At 37.2% G+C, this 15553-nt stretch overlaps 1 protein-coding gene across 2 annotated transcripts in view; it reads right to left on the bottom strand.

Annotated features, from left to right (window-relative positions):
- The window catches only part of GAREM1 (GRB2 associated regulator of MAPK1 subtype 1), a 216123-nt gene that overhangs the window by 26114 nt on the left and 174456 nt on the right, over positions 1-15553 (bottom strand). The gene's annotated exons all lie outside the window — the stretch shown is intronic.

The following is a 15553-nucleotide window of genomic DNA, read 5'->3' on the forward strand; positions in this document are numbered from 1 at the left end:
AAGCTCTACAAACATCAAAATTATTATAGAAATAGGAATTCAGACTGGGGGGATTAGTGTTCAGGATCAATTGCCTGAATGAGAAGGAATGCATATTTTATGAACATTAGCACACTTCTTCATAATAGCAATTTCAGAATTTTTTCTGTGAAGACTATTACCATCATCACCATTTTCCCCTACTTTTCTTCCTTATGGGAAAAAAGTGACCAGGTCAAGGCATTGAAAAAACAGGATGATGGTTTAGTCTGCCATAGTAACTATCCTTAATTGTGAATTTAGTAAAGGATCTACAAAATTTTAGTGGTAGAAAATGTTAAATTATTTTTAAACTTCTAGATTTATGAATTTTGTAACATTTCAAAAGTATTTAATTCATTCCTTAGTGAATGATGAACATAAGTTACATCTGGCTTATTAAAAATAAATGATTCTTAAAGGTGGAAATCATTCATAATTTATATTAGTTGTAGTCAAACATATCTAAACTCTACCTTCTAAAGCTTTCAGCTACCAAATTTTCCATTTTTGTAATGTACACTGACACCTCATGTATGTGAAATTTAATTTCTCTCTCTCTCTCTCTGTCTCTGTCTCTGTCTCTCTCTCTCTGTCTCTCTGTCTCTCTCTCTCACACACACACAATCAGGAACTGAGAATAAAAGGGGGGAAAAAAAGGTTTCTGAACAGCTGAAATAGCCATACACTAAAGTAGAGCTCTGTCAGGCTCTCACTCAGAGTCTAATATTTACTCTTATTATAGACATAACTGTAACAAGCTTGCTTATCTGGTTTCCAAGTCCACAGAAGATTAGAAGGAACAAATCAGAAGAGGGGGAGGGATTGTTCTAGGTAGACACACAAACAATAGTAAAAATTCACAACAATGAAGGTACAAAAATGTTAGAGAACTCAAAAGTATGGCAATATGTAGTCATTTCGTTCTGTGGTAAGCACACCCCCACACTCTGACAAGCCTTAATTACAATTGTTATAATGTATATAATGACCATAAATCATCACAAAAATATTAAATTAAGTTCAACATGCCCTGAATAGGAAATTAGGGAGAGAGGCTGTAAGATGCCCTTTAGAGAGGTTTCCATCCAAAATGGTTAAAATTAAATATGGGTCAAAGATTCAAAATTTCTGTGGTTAAAAAGAAATCTATCTAGAAAATTAAATTATTCAAAACAAAAATTTGAGAACTCTAGTAAAATATTTTATTGTGCGCTAGCACTACAGAATTTAACTATGTGGATGTTTACAGAATATGAATTTATTTATAACATTTCAAATAAAGATTTTATTAAAAAATTTGAAAACCTTTATGGCATTATTAGATACCTAGTATTATATTAGACAAGAGAAAAAGAAGATTCCTGAACTTAAAGGACAGAAAATAGGAGTGTTATTGTGACAATACTTGGGAAATAAAAGACAAGAGTGAACTGGATTGGCAAAAAGGCATTGAAGGTTTCTTGGAATATCAAACACTGATGGTGGAAGACCAATTTTATTGCAGAAAGTCTGCTTCTGAAAACATCTATGAGAAAAATATTCTTAAGCTGGCTTTTAGTTTAGAAAATAGTAATGCAACAAAAGGAGAAGTTAAATTTTTTTTACAAAAGCAAACAAAATGACTTTCAGAGTCTTCTATCAATACATTTGAATGGTGACTTTGTTGTGTTTGTTCTAGCAACAGTTTTTTAACTTGGGATCTACTTTCCTACAAAAATGAAAGGCACACTATACCTTTTAGAAGAGGGGCAATGTCTTTCTGATTTGAACTTCAATCCATCAAGAGGCACTTATTCAGCACTTCCTATGTGTAGGTGTGTTAGATATCCAGGATATAAATACAAAAGAAGAAATCCTCTAGAAAACGATCAGCTGGAACTGATTCAACCATTCAGATCAATTTGGAAGCATGCCCAAAGGGCTTTAAAACTGCACATATCCTTTGATTCAGCAATAGCACTATTAGGTCTATATCTTAAAAAGATCCAAAAAAAGGGAAAAAGTAATAATTTGTACAAAAAATATTTATAGCAGCTCTTTTTCTGGCAGCAAAGAATTAGAAAATGAGAGAATGTCCATCAATTGGCAAATGGATGAACAAGTTGTGGCGTATGATGGTAATAATGGAATACTAATATACTATAAGAAATGATGAGCAGAACAATTTTAGAAAAACCTGGAAAAAATTAGATGAAGTGATGCAAAGTGAAATGAGCAGAACCAGGAGACCGTTATACACAGTAACAGCAATAGTGTATGATGAACAATTGTGAATGACAGCTATTCTCAGCCATATCGTCATCCAAGACGATCCTCAAGGACTCATGATGAAACTCACCATTTGCTTCCAGAGAAACTGATGGAGTCTGACTGCAGACCAAAACATATTACATTTCACTTTCTTCACTTTTTTTGTTCAAGTTCTTTTCCACAAAATGACTAATATGGAAAAATGTTTTACATAATTATATAGGTAAAATCTATATCTGACTGCTTACCATCTCAGGAAAGAGAGAAAATTTGGAACTCAAATAAAAAAAATGTTAAAAATTGTTTTACATGTAATTGGGGGGAAAAGGAAGGAAGGAAGGAAGGAAGGAAGGAAGGAAGGAAGGAAGGAAGGAAGGAAGGAAGGAAGGAAGGAAGGAAGGAAGGAAGGAAGGAAGGAAGGAAGGAAGGAAGGAAGGAAGGAAGGAAGGAAGGAAGGAAGGAAGGAAGGAAGGAAGGAAGGAAGGAAGGAAGGAAGGAAGGAAGGAAGGAAGGAAGGAAGGAAGGAAGGAAGGAAGGAAGGAAGGAAGGAAGGAATTAGCTACAGGTAAGGGTGACCCTGGGCAAATCCCTTAATCCTATTACTTCAGTTATTTCTTCTGTAAAATGAGGTGGAGAAGGAAATGGCAAACCACTAGCAAAGAAAGCTCCAACTGGGGTCTGAGGAGACTGAAAAGACTCAACAATAACAAAATTGAAAGGCAAGAGTGAGAAGTTCACACTGTGCCACATTTTTAAAGACCCTCGGGTCACTGAGAACTATAGAAATAATAGTGACCAGGAGCAGACTTTGTTTCCAGAAGGAAGGGAAAGATCTCCAAATGTCTTATTTAATTGCATTAATCTCATTAAGCTTCAGGCCTCAACTAAAATTTCAATGGGCAATATGAACTATTTATGGTGCTTGATCATCTCTTCCAAGTCAGTGCTTCCAATAACAATTAAAAAAAATTTTTTTTAATTGCTTCCAGTAAAAATCTCAAGGGCAAAACTCTGTTAATGTTGTTCTACCATGAAAAGCAGCTGTTCACTAAATTTGTATTTTTTTTTTTAAAGTCTGGCACTGTGACTTCATCACTCTCTCAGTCAGTTCAGGGAGCTTCATTAATCTACAACTCAGCCTGCAACAAGGTCTCTTTAGAATTGCCTGGAGTACTGAGAGGTGAAAATTTAACATGTCCAAGGTGACACACTCAGTATGTGTTAAAAGTGAATCTTGAACTCAGGCTTTCTTGACTCCAAGACCACTACACCATGATGCCCCTCAATTTCCTAAAAAGTGATTGTTTGAAGTACCTTATTTTGGAATTAATTACCTAATGGATCCCTTTCTTGTTAAACTGATGATAATAATAATAAAGGCAGTGAGCTTTTATATGGTGCTTTCAGGCATGAAAAGCACTTTATAAATATTATCTCATTTAATCCTTACAATAATCTTGGTACTGTTATTACCCCCTTTTATAGAGGAAATAGAGGTTGGGAGGGCAGTTTATTTACCCAGGTGCACAAAGATAGTAAGTTTTAAGGCAGGATTTGAACTCACATCTCCTTGTTTCCAAATTGGTAAAATTGTATCAATGCTTGGATGATTTTTCATTCATCCTTCTTAAGTAAAAGGCAGTAGAAAGGAAACATGTACACCTACAAGCAATTCTAGTTGCCATGCCCTGCCTCAAATCTATATCATAGGTTAAGGAGGGAATGGGGAAGTAAGGATTTATAATCCAATTTGTGATCTAATCAGGGGCCAATTTTTGCCCTTTCTACCTTCTATCATCTTTTCTAACTCACCTCTTCCATTTCCTAAGATAGCTATCACATGAGTTAAGTCCTTTATCCCAGAATAACTTCCTAGTTGATCTCTCTGCCTTGAGTTTCTCATCACTCCAGACAATCATCCTACACATATTGCTGCCCAAGTAATCTTCCTTCAACACAGATCTGATCTACACAATTGAATCCAGTAGCTTTCTATTGCCTCTAGGATAAAATGACTTTTCTGTGTTGTTTTTAAAGTCCTATATACTTGAACCCAACTTATCTTTACTTTCTTATTGGAAATGACTCTTCTTGAACTTCAAAAATCATCCAAACCGGCCTCTCTGTTCCTCATACAGGATACTCTGGTCTCTGTGCCTATGAACAGCCAAAAGATAGCGTCTGACTTTTGAAATCCTCATAACTTAGTCCTTTCCTATCTTTTCAGTCTTATTTATTATTTTATTTATTTATTCATGTATTTTTGCTTTTTTTTTTACTTTTTATTTTATTTATTATTACTTCCTTTGATATGTTATGTTACAATCTGATATCACTGGACTTCTTGCTGTTCTTCAAAAATGACACTCAGTCTTTCAATTCTGAGCATTTTCATGGACAATTCTGGGGCAGTGGAAGGCTCTCCCTCCCCATTCTGCCTTCTAGTCTCACTTTCTATAAGAAATTTTTCCAATTCCACCTTAATCTTAGCGCCTTCCCTTTCGGACTACCCCCAATTTAGGCTGTCTACATCTTGTTTGTACATAGTTGTTTTATATTTTCCTCCTCATATAGACTGAGTTCCTTGAGAGCAGAGACTTATTTGGGTAGGAGGGGGCTGTTTTTGTATCCTTACTCCTTAGTACTCTGCCTGACACATTGTATTTAATAAATGTTAGTTGACTAAATGGCAGATCTCTATTCCTGGAACATATTTCATTCTTTACAGCTCCCTAATAAAATCCTCTTCTTCCTTTGAGATTCAACTCAACACCATCTAAGTTGACTGAGAGTAGGGCTTGGTTCACTGTTTCTATTTGCATCCCTGGCAACCAATACAGTGTCTGCAATACAGTAGGTGTCTAATAAAGATGGTCTATTAAACTGAATTTATTTGGACAAAGATTAAGTGCCTACTAATGTGTGGCATCCCTTTCTCATCTCCTCTAGTAATCCCTAGCTTCCTTCCAAGCTCCACTCAAATGTCATTGCCTCCAGGAGGGCTTTACTGATTCTCCAGCTACTCCTGCCTCCTCATGACTCAAAAGCCTTTTATTTAGTGTGTACATATTGAGTCTTCAGATGTATATATTTCTTCAAGGTACTTCTTAAGTCTATTTTGTTCCTTCCACATCCATGGGATAGTATATGGCTGGGAGGTAGGACTGGGCTCCCTGCATCTAAGCAGCACTATGGCATTAAAGGACTTTAACCATTTAAAAAGAAATGATTTATTTCTTCATTTCCCCTTGACAAAAATAAGTTCCGTGAAGCCAATACTTGTATTTTATTTTTTTTTCACTCCCAGGGCCTAGCACATAATAATTGACTAATAAATACTTGTTGATTGATTCTGCTGAGAGAGGATACATGGAGAAAACATCAAGGGAAGAGAAGCTTTGGAAATAGTAGCTCCTCAGGGGATTAGAACAGAATAAATCTATTTGTGAGCATCAATGAGAGACAAACTGAGATAAGATAAAATGAATTTGCAGTGGCCTTAAACATCATAGTATTGTTACTTTATCTAGTGGCATTTAGAAGACTAGGAAAAAGATAAGGGAGATGATGGGATAAGACTGAGGACTGACATAACATGACAACTAGCAAACACTCTTTACAACCACTATGGATAATTATCATTTGAGTTTTTAGGGTTTTTAAAAAAGCTATCTTTTTTTCTGATTATAATCTATTACCTTCATATCAAAAATCCCCAACTGAAGCAATGATAGCAAGAAAAAAGTGAAATGGAATTAAGAGGATCTTAGTTTGAATCCTAGATCTGTCACAGACTGGCTATGTGACCTCAGGTCAAAGACAAACTAGAATAGAGAGAGGCAGCAGAGACAGGCCACTCGACTTGGAGCCAGGAAGATCTGGGTTCAAACTATGACGAGCTGGGTGACTTTTGTGCCTCAGCAACCTGCTCTGTAAAATGAGAATTATATGGTTCTGATGAAGTTCTTTTAGTTCTACTATCCTACAAGTCTAAAAATTCAGTGTTCCCATGTTGCCTGGTGCTAAGAATTGAGGATTTTTTAAACTTCTAAATTGTTTTATCATTTGACTATTAGTCATTAGTCATTTTCCCAACAAGATCATATTCTCAGCTGTCTTCTAAATTTTCTTAATCTAGCCTCTTTTTTATATTTTACCTGTCAAAAAGAAGGCAACAATGAAATAGTTTCTTAAGCGCTTTGGTAGCCACAGTGATGGGTACTCACTGCTTTGCCAAGAACTAAGAGTCAAGACATCACGTGAGTAAGCCAGGGATGCTATCACGTAGCCTCTCCAGAAGTCACTTATTCTGGTTTTTAAGTCACATGGGGTAAAAGTGATCTTCCAGATCTAACTGGACATGAGTAAATCTCTGCCTCCCTAAAGTACTCCCCATAAACCACAATGCCTAAGCTCACAGATCCTGAGAGGATTTCTGTTCCCTGGCCCCAAAACTGTCAAAAGTGTCTACTCTGCCTCTGGGAAGCTGGTCATGGAAATATTCAGAAAGAGGAACTAGTACTACTTGGAATCAGAATATCAACTTTACAGCATCCAGGTTTCTTAGGTCCAAGGCTCACAGCATCACAGACTTAGAACAGGAAGGGATCTTGGAGACCATCTAGCCCAGTTCTGCCATTATACAGATAAAGAAATCAAGACTCAGAAAGAAGTGGCTTACCTATGGCAACCTAGGAAGAGAGACTGAAAAAAGAGATAGAACTGGGAGGAATTTCAGAACAGATATGGACAAGAACAGGCTCCTTAACATCATCAGATAACTGCTATTCCATTCCATTCCATTCCATTCCATTCCATTCCATTCCATTCCATTCCCCTCTCCTCTTCTCTCCTTTCCTCAACCTGCAAAAATGCAGGTAAATCTCTTAAGGCAGTTTTTAGCTTTGATAAGAAGTGTGTCTGGGTGGCTAGATGACACAATGAAAATAAATGGCTGGACCTGGAGTCAGAAAGATTCATCTTTTGGAGTTCAAATCTGGACTTGGATACTTCTGTGTATCCCATTTTTCTCACTTGTAAAATGAGCTGGAGTATCTCTGCCAAGAAAACCCCAATTAGGACATGACCCAAAAAACTGGACAACAAGCAGACTGTGGGTGTGGAATAATGCAGAGAATATGGGAGTCAGAAGACAACTTGAGTTTGAATTCTGGCTCTTCCACTTACTATGTGATGGTGCAGAAATTGCCTAATCTGCCTGCATTCCTCATCTACAAAAAAGAAGGGAGACTCACTAGATTATTTCTATGGTCCCTTTCAGTTCTAGGTCCTAGAACTTGCTAATTCTCTTTTCCCAATCATCCCTTTCATCTAGTGACAGAGCAAAAACAATTCTTGCCTTGCTATTACCAAAGCTACCTTACAGAGGGTAACATTTTTAATTTTAATTTTATTTTTAAAAATATTTTTCCATGTTTACATGATTCATTTTCTTCCCTTCCCCTCTTCCATCGTCTCTCCCAGGGCCAACAGGCAATTCCACTGGGTTGTACAAATGTGATCACTTTATACCTATTTCCATATTATTCATTTAAGGTAACATTTAAAAATAATAACAATCAAATGGAGTTTTCTGCTCTATAGTTTGAACTAAAGTTCTTGGATTTTTCATTCTTGAGAGTGTTAAGGGTAAATTTTTGGGTTGAGACTGAATATATTATTTAGTGGTCACCAGGGATTTAAATTCTAAATTCCAATGAAATAATCAAGTCAGAATGGAATTTTATGGTGGTTTATTTACAATAGAAGGAAGAAATTAAGAAGAAAGAGAAAGGGCAAGGGGTGAAGATCTACTCCAGCCTGGCCTGAGCCAGGGGGAGTTCAGAGGCCTCTCAGCCAAGGGGCCTTCCCAGAAGATTAAATCTAGCTCGGCTTCTAGCTAGGAGGTCCCCTCCAAGATGAGGGGCCTCCTTGGAGGCTGGAACCTTTAGAAGGATCAAGGGAAAGGGAAGTCATCCTTAACACTCACCACACGGTCACGTAAGGGAAGCAGTCTCAGGACTCACGCTTAAGAGCTCCTCCAAGTCAAATTTTACCACCCAAGCCCGCAAAAGTCCCTCTCAGGGGAAGTGACATGAAATATAAAGGCAGTTCTTTACATCAGTTCCTGTGTCTCACATGTACCAATGGTGGCTTAAACTTGGCTAGGACAGCCCAGGGGGTCAGTTAGTCATCTCTGAGTTGTCACTTGCTAGCACATGCAGACCACAGACCATCTTCCCCCACACTTAATCCTTAAGTGGGGGTGTATACATTCCTGGTTGCTAAAATTCTGAAGACTAAGCAGGGTGGAATAAATCTAAAATTCACAAGAGATATTTGATACATAGAGTTTAAAAATATTAAAGTGTTCAGAACTTCAGGTTTTTAAATGAGCATTTTTTTCAAAATGCCCCTTTAATGAATAGGATGAGTAAGAGTCTTATGACTCATAAAGCTCAAGGCTGGGACACATTTTCAGAGGTAGAAGACCAAACTGTCAGATGGGGCAGCTGACTCAGATAGGCAGGTACCTTTTGCCTTTCAGAGTAAAGTTCATGAGGGTGTGGAAGAAACTGAGACCAAGAGAGGCAGAAAATATCAGCCCTTCCCATCTTCCCCCTCCAAAGCAAAATGAAACCTTCTAAGGCAACAAAACAGAATAGTGACAAAAATAAAAACTTGTGATGTAGCCATCAAAGACAACAAGAAAGGTAAAGATAAGGATTTTTTTTTTAAAAAAAAGGAGAGACAGAACCAAAAGTTTGTCATAAAGTATAGGGTAGTGAGAAGCAGCATGATCTCATAGTCAGCCTCAGAATCAGTTTGCCTTAGATTCAAATGCCATCTTTAACATAGGCAGGCTGTACAATCCTCAGTAAGTCTTCTAAGCTCTCAGTGTGCCAGGCAATGCTCTAAGACCGGATGCTACAGAAGAGTTGATGTTAAGATCTGCTTTCCTGCTGTCCTTTGATCCATCTCCAAACTCTGTGCTTTCCCACTGGCTATGCTCTATGACTGGAATACTCTCCCTCCCTTCACTTCTCCCTACTGAGTTCTTTTAGGTCTTCCTTCAAGATTCAGCCCTTCCCACTAATAGAAGCTTCTCTCCAGCTTCACACCAGAGTTCAAATCTGAAATTAGAGACATATTAGCTGTGCAACCTTGGGCAAGTCACTTAGCCTCTGACTACCTCAGTTTCCTTAACTTATAAAATGGGAATAATAATAGCATTTGCCTCCCAGAATTATTGTAATTAAGGATCAAATGAGATAATCTTTGTAAAGCACTTCATGCACAGAGTAGGAACTTAAATGCATTTTCCCCTCCTTCCCAAGTGCTAGTGAGTCCTCTGAGATTACCTTCCATCTACCTTCTTTGTCTCTTTGCCTTTCTCTGTCTCTCCACCCAGTGGATGTAGGAGGTTGTTTGCATGTTGTCTCCCCAGTTAGAACGTGAGCTCCTTGAGGGCAGGGGCTGTGCATTGGTTTCCCCGTATCCCCAGCATGTAGGGTTGTCCTTGGCACATGTACGCATGATGAATGCTTTGACTGACTGACTCATCTTCACGGGTAGCGGAAGTCCCTGAGAGCTCTCTATATTGATAAAATCTCAAGGCTGAACAACAACAAAAACTAGAAGCTACTACGAGGAAGTTGTGCGTCCTACCTATCTACATATCCCCAGCACCTGGCACAGGGACTTCCCTGGCATGGAACCAGCAGCCAATTACACCTGCTGCATGGAATGCTATTACCTGATTGTGGCACTTAGAACTCTCTGGCTCTCATCTGTTTCCTTGTCTGTAAATTGAGGGGACTTTCAGATTTCTTGGTGAACTTCCAATTCCAGACCAAGGATTGTAAGAATCTATTGAACTGAAATCCTGTGGGCTCTGCAACTTAACACCAATGCCAGGAACTAACATTTAGAAAGCTTTTGCAAAGTGCTCTGAGGCATAATAGTATAACTAACTTACTCGAGCCTTACAACAACCCTGTAAACTTGTGTGCTATTATTATCCTCATTTTATACAGGAGGAAAGAGTAGTCAAGTGACTTTTTAAGGGTCAAACATCTAGTCTTTCTGACTTCAAGTACATTACTCTCTGCTGTATCAGCTGTTTCATTAAGGGTCCCAGTTTCCTCATTTGTAAAATAAGAGAATCAAACAAGTTGATTTCATGACAATAATAACAATCTATTGATATATACACATTGGTGTATGTGTGTGTATAATGTAATATCTAGTAATTGTCCATCGGTCAATAATATATAATTTATTGTTAATCAATTGTTTAATCAATAATTTATTGTTTACTATATGCCAGGCAAAGTACTAAAAATTCAGAGAAAAACAAAAATAACTGTAGGACATCACCTTCTTCTTCTTCTTTTTTTTTAAACCCTTACCTTCCATCTTGAAATCAATAATGGTTCCAAGGCAGAAGAATGGTAAGGGCTAGGCAATGGGGGTCAAGTGACTTGCCCAGGGTCACACAGCTAGGAAGTATCTGAGGCCAAATTTGAACCCAGGATCTCCCATCTCTGGGACTGGCTCTCAATCCACTGAGCCACCCCAGCTGCCTCCTGGGCATCGTCTTCTATTGGGGGAGACAACATGCAAATAACTAGGTATTCACAAGTTGTGTTTGTATGTGCATATTTTATATTACCTTCTGCTATGTTACATATTATGTTATATGTATACATATAAAATTCTGAAGGTAATCTCAGAGGGAAGACAATAGCAAGGACTGGATAGAGGAATCCAGAGAGAAGGTGGGAGCTAAATCTTCAAAGAGGCTGGGGAAGCTAGGAGGAGAAAGAATGTTCTAGGTATAGGACTGTGTCTTTTTGTTAAGTTATTATATTAGTTGGTCATTAAAATTCCCACTCAACTCAGTGGGTCTCATTTATATTTTGCTTGAAGTGAAAGAAAGGATGAAACTCTACTTTTTACAATTTAGTTGGAAATCCCCATGCCACCTGCCAGCTGTCTGGCTTACATGCCAATATATGTCACAGCCATCCCCTTATTTTTTCCAATGGCAGTAATCCACATGCAAATAAATACCACATGGATGTTTCTATTTCCATATATCAGCATAATATGTCAAAAATTCACAAAATGTGGCTCAGTGAAATAAATGGGCACACCTTTCTCCTCTCTATTAGGCAGCTAGATGGTGCAGAGGATAGAACACCGGGCAGGGATCCTACGCACCTCTATTCAAATATGCCCTCAGACATTAGCTGTTTGGCCCAGGGGAAATTACTTACTCTGTCTGCCTCAGTTTCCTCACCTGTAAAGTGAGGGCAATGATAACATGTGCCTCTCAGGTCATTATGAGAAGAAAATGGGATAACATTTGTAAGTGTTTTCTAAATCTTAAAGTGTTATATAGATGCTAGCTACTGTTATTATTGTTAATGATTAGCTCTTAATAGTAAACATATAGTCTAAAAAGGCACAAAAGAAATCTAGGAATTGTCTAGACAAGAGTTTATGAGTGAAGAGGGAGGTCTTCTTTTGCTACTGAAATCAGTCAGCAATATTTCTTCCTGTAGGACTTAATGATTAGTTTCTATGACAAATGAATTTTCTGGATTTATAAAGAAAATGTTTAGAGTAGTTTGCTTCAAGTACTTTACAGATTTTTTTTTTAAATAAGTTTTCACATGGGTGGAAAGAAGGGGAGACAACTGATTTCACCCATCACCCATTTTTAATTTAGTCAGTGCAGTGTAAAATAGTTAACTATTACACTGAGATGTCCTTTGAGGCCAGAAGAGTTGGACTCAAGGCTGACCTCTGCCTCTGAAAAATACTAGCTGAGTGACCCTGGCCACTGTAAAAATAATAATTAGCAAGTTATAAAAATAGATGGGAAAACTTGCCAATGCTGGTTCAAAACTGTTCAGATACTTTTGATAGATGTTATCAAAATTGTCTTCAATGACAAAGTGAAGTGAAGCTCAAATGTGAACTTCCCTTCAGGGAAGGGAATGCACAAGGATGCTAAAGAGACTCTTATTATAAATATAGAATACTTATTGAAAAACATAAGAATAACAAGGATTTCTAATTTCTAAAGACCAGGTTTTGTTTTGGTCTTCTCAGATATAAGCCAAACTATAAAACCTGCAATAGATCGTCAATAGTGTTCCCCAAGTTGGGAAAGGAAAATGCTAAGCCCCTTCAGATTTTCCTTCAGACAGAGAGAGAGGCAAAGATGTTATCTCCTCCAACACTGAGAGAGAATCTCTGAGAGTGTGTCTCTGCCAAATGCCAAAGAGAATAATTGACACAGAAAAATGGTTATAATGTCAACATTTGAAATCAACAATCTCTCAGCTCTGCTCCAAACCAAAGTTCTTTTCTCAAGCCAGCACTCTACTTCTTATCTCTAAACTAATAAAACAATACTTATTTTCTAATATCATCCTTACACTACTTAACTTTCTGTGCCCAAGGACAATCTCTGAGATCCAAAGTTGCAGTGGAGGCACTGATGTCATTAGTAGAGAGAGTTTTAGAATGCTTATGACACTTCGATGGATGGAGGTTTCCTTTTCCAGTAGATTCAGTCAGATTTCAGTGATATAATAAAAAAGACCACACAATGTGATAACACATTGTAGCTCTACTGTGAACAGGCCAGAGGCCATGAAAATTCATAAATATTCCTGTTTATACTGTGCAGAACTAATCAAATAGACAGATCTTACCAAATCACTCTTTTAAATATTGATCATATAGGCTGTTATTCCCTCCACATCATGACTTTACCCATCTTGGTTTCGACAAGACAACATAAGAAACTAAATGGGAATTTCCTGGGAGTTTTGTGGAAGTTGTAGACAATGTAGAAAAAGTATGGAAACTCAGAAATATATACTTAGCCAAAAATTTACAATATTGCACTATAAACACTCCATAAAAGAAAAAAAAAATCCAACTTCTCTGGTACAATGGAAGGCCAAAATGTTTTATTTTCCAGATGGCCAGGGGTGCCATGCATGTCACCCCCAAGATTGGGAAGGGATAACTGTTTTTTTAAAAATATATTGGGATATCACAAATTTCCAATGTAAACTCAGAGAGGCACAGTGGATAGTGTCAGGAAGACTCATCTTCAGGTATTTAAATCCAGCCTCAGACACTTACTAGTTATGTGACCCTGGGCAAGTCACTTCACTCTGATTCCATTTCCTCTTATATAAAAACGACCTGGAGAAGGAAATGGCAAAGAAATCAAGTATCTTTGCCAAGAAGACTCCAAACGGGGTCATGAAGAGTCAGAGAAGACTGAAAAACAACTGTTCAATAAAAGGAGGAGAGACAGCTATTGATCTGGTTAGATTTTTATTTATGGCTAAATATTGACTAATACTACTATAGATTGTAAACACAATAGTTTGCATTTATAAAGCACTTTACATATAGTAATTAATTTGATCCTCACAACCACCAAGTGAGTTTAAGTGCATTATTGTCCCCACTTTAGAGATGAGGGAATTGACTTTTAAAGAGGTGTAATACATTGTATTGGATCACACAGTTAATGAATATCTGAGGCAGGATTTGATCTCAAAATCTTCCTAACTCCAGGTACAGGAATCTATTCTCACTCTGCCACTTAGCTGCCTCTATTATTACTAAGCTATAAATATGTCATCATGTCTAACTTGTAATAGAGTTTATTAAAATTTCAACAACTCTAACAGTAAGAAAAGTAAAAAACCTCAGTTTTAAAGAAATAAATATTTACTTTCATAAAAAACATATGGTAAATGAAGACATCTCAAAGACTATATTGATAATCAACTGAAATAACAACAAAAAAATTCTCCAAAAAACCTACACCCAAACCTGAATGTAATTTATTTTCTAAAGGTTCTGTGAATAAATGAAAATGGATCCTTTACTCTCAAGCTTGGCAACTTAAAGGGTGGAACAAAGCAGCTGTTTTTTAGGACAGGAAGTTAAAAAGTCAATTAAAACGAGCAGATCGACATCTCCAATTAAGAGGTTGTCTTGGGACATTCTTTCCCCTTCTTTTTTCTAAGAGGTGTAGGTGGAGTGACTCACTCTTTGAATGTTAGTGCACACTTGAGCTCAGACACCACGCCACATAAATGGTAAGTCTGTTTTATACTCAGTACAGACTTCCAACAGCTGGAAACCAGCCACCTCACTATAAAAATACAGTAAAACCTCAATTACCTGGAATGTTCAGGGAATGGGGTGGTTCTGTTTAATAATTTCCTGCTTATCTCAGTACTGATCCGAAAACCCTTTACATTTTAACCCTTGCAAGTGAAAATGTTCAAGATCTATTAATATGATTTCCTGCCCTAGTAAACACATAGTAAGCCAAATTAACACTTTTATTGATGACTAGGCATTTTTCTAAATACAACAAACTTCAGATACTAAGGGAAGCATTGAGCTTAAGAGTTAAAAGATGTAGGGTATGTCCTAGGAAAAACTGTGTGACCCTAGGCATCTATAAAGTGGGGTTAATATTCACCCTACACAAGGAATCATCAATTTAAAGTATGAAAAAAAATCCTTTTATAAACCTTAAACCACTGTCCAAGAATGAGCTATCATGATTATTATTAAACCAGATGTCCAGGGAGGGGAAAAGAACTGGGCTGAATGGTCACTGAACTCAGGTAATAATGTGTTGATTTCTTTCTTTTTGAGAAAAAAACAAATCTCCAGATAGGAGATTTCTTATCATCTTTCTCTTTCTCCTAAATGAGGCATGGGGAAGGGTGGCACAGAAAACAAACTATTAATTGAGAGTTTTGGTACACCCAGATTTTGTTTGGAACCTCGTTAAAATAAAACTACATATGCTATTGGGTGGATTTGAAATATAAGGTATATAATTCCCTATCAAAAGAGGAGTACTGTTATAAGTCAATATCACCTCCATGGGATCTGAATGCAATGGGTTCTAACAAAACTTCAGAACTGTACGATAAGTGTGTATTATGAATATAAACTAGAAATTATAAATAATTCTAAATTTAAAAGATATTCCCCCTGGCAATTAGTCTTATTCCAGAGATTGTGAGAAGCTGTGGTATATCAGGGAAAAGTCCAAAGAACATTAGGGACATGCCAGGAGACTGTCTCCCCTGCAGCCTCCAATTTTTTTTTAAACAACTCTAGCAACATTTTATTCTAATCAAATGAATGAGTCTGATGGGGATAGCAAGGAATTTCAGACACATGGCTCTTCTGGTCTAAGTCTGCTATGGTCCCC

The sequence above is a fragment of the Monodelphis domestica genome, chromosome 3 (assembly GCF_027887165.1).
Source record: "Monodelphis domestica isolate mMonDom1 chromosome 3, mMonDom1.pri, whole genome shotgun sequence".
Classification (NCBI taxonomy): Eukaryota; Metazoa; Chordata; class Mammalia; order Didelphimorphia; family Didelphidae; genus Monodelphis; species Monodelphis domestica.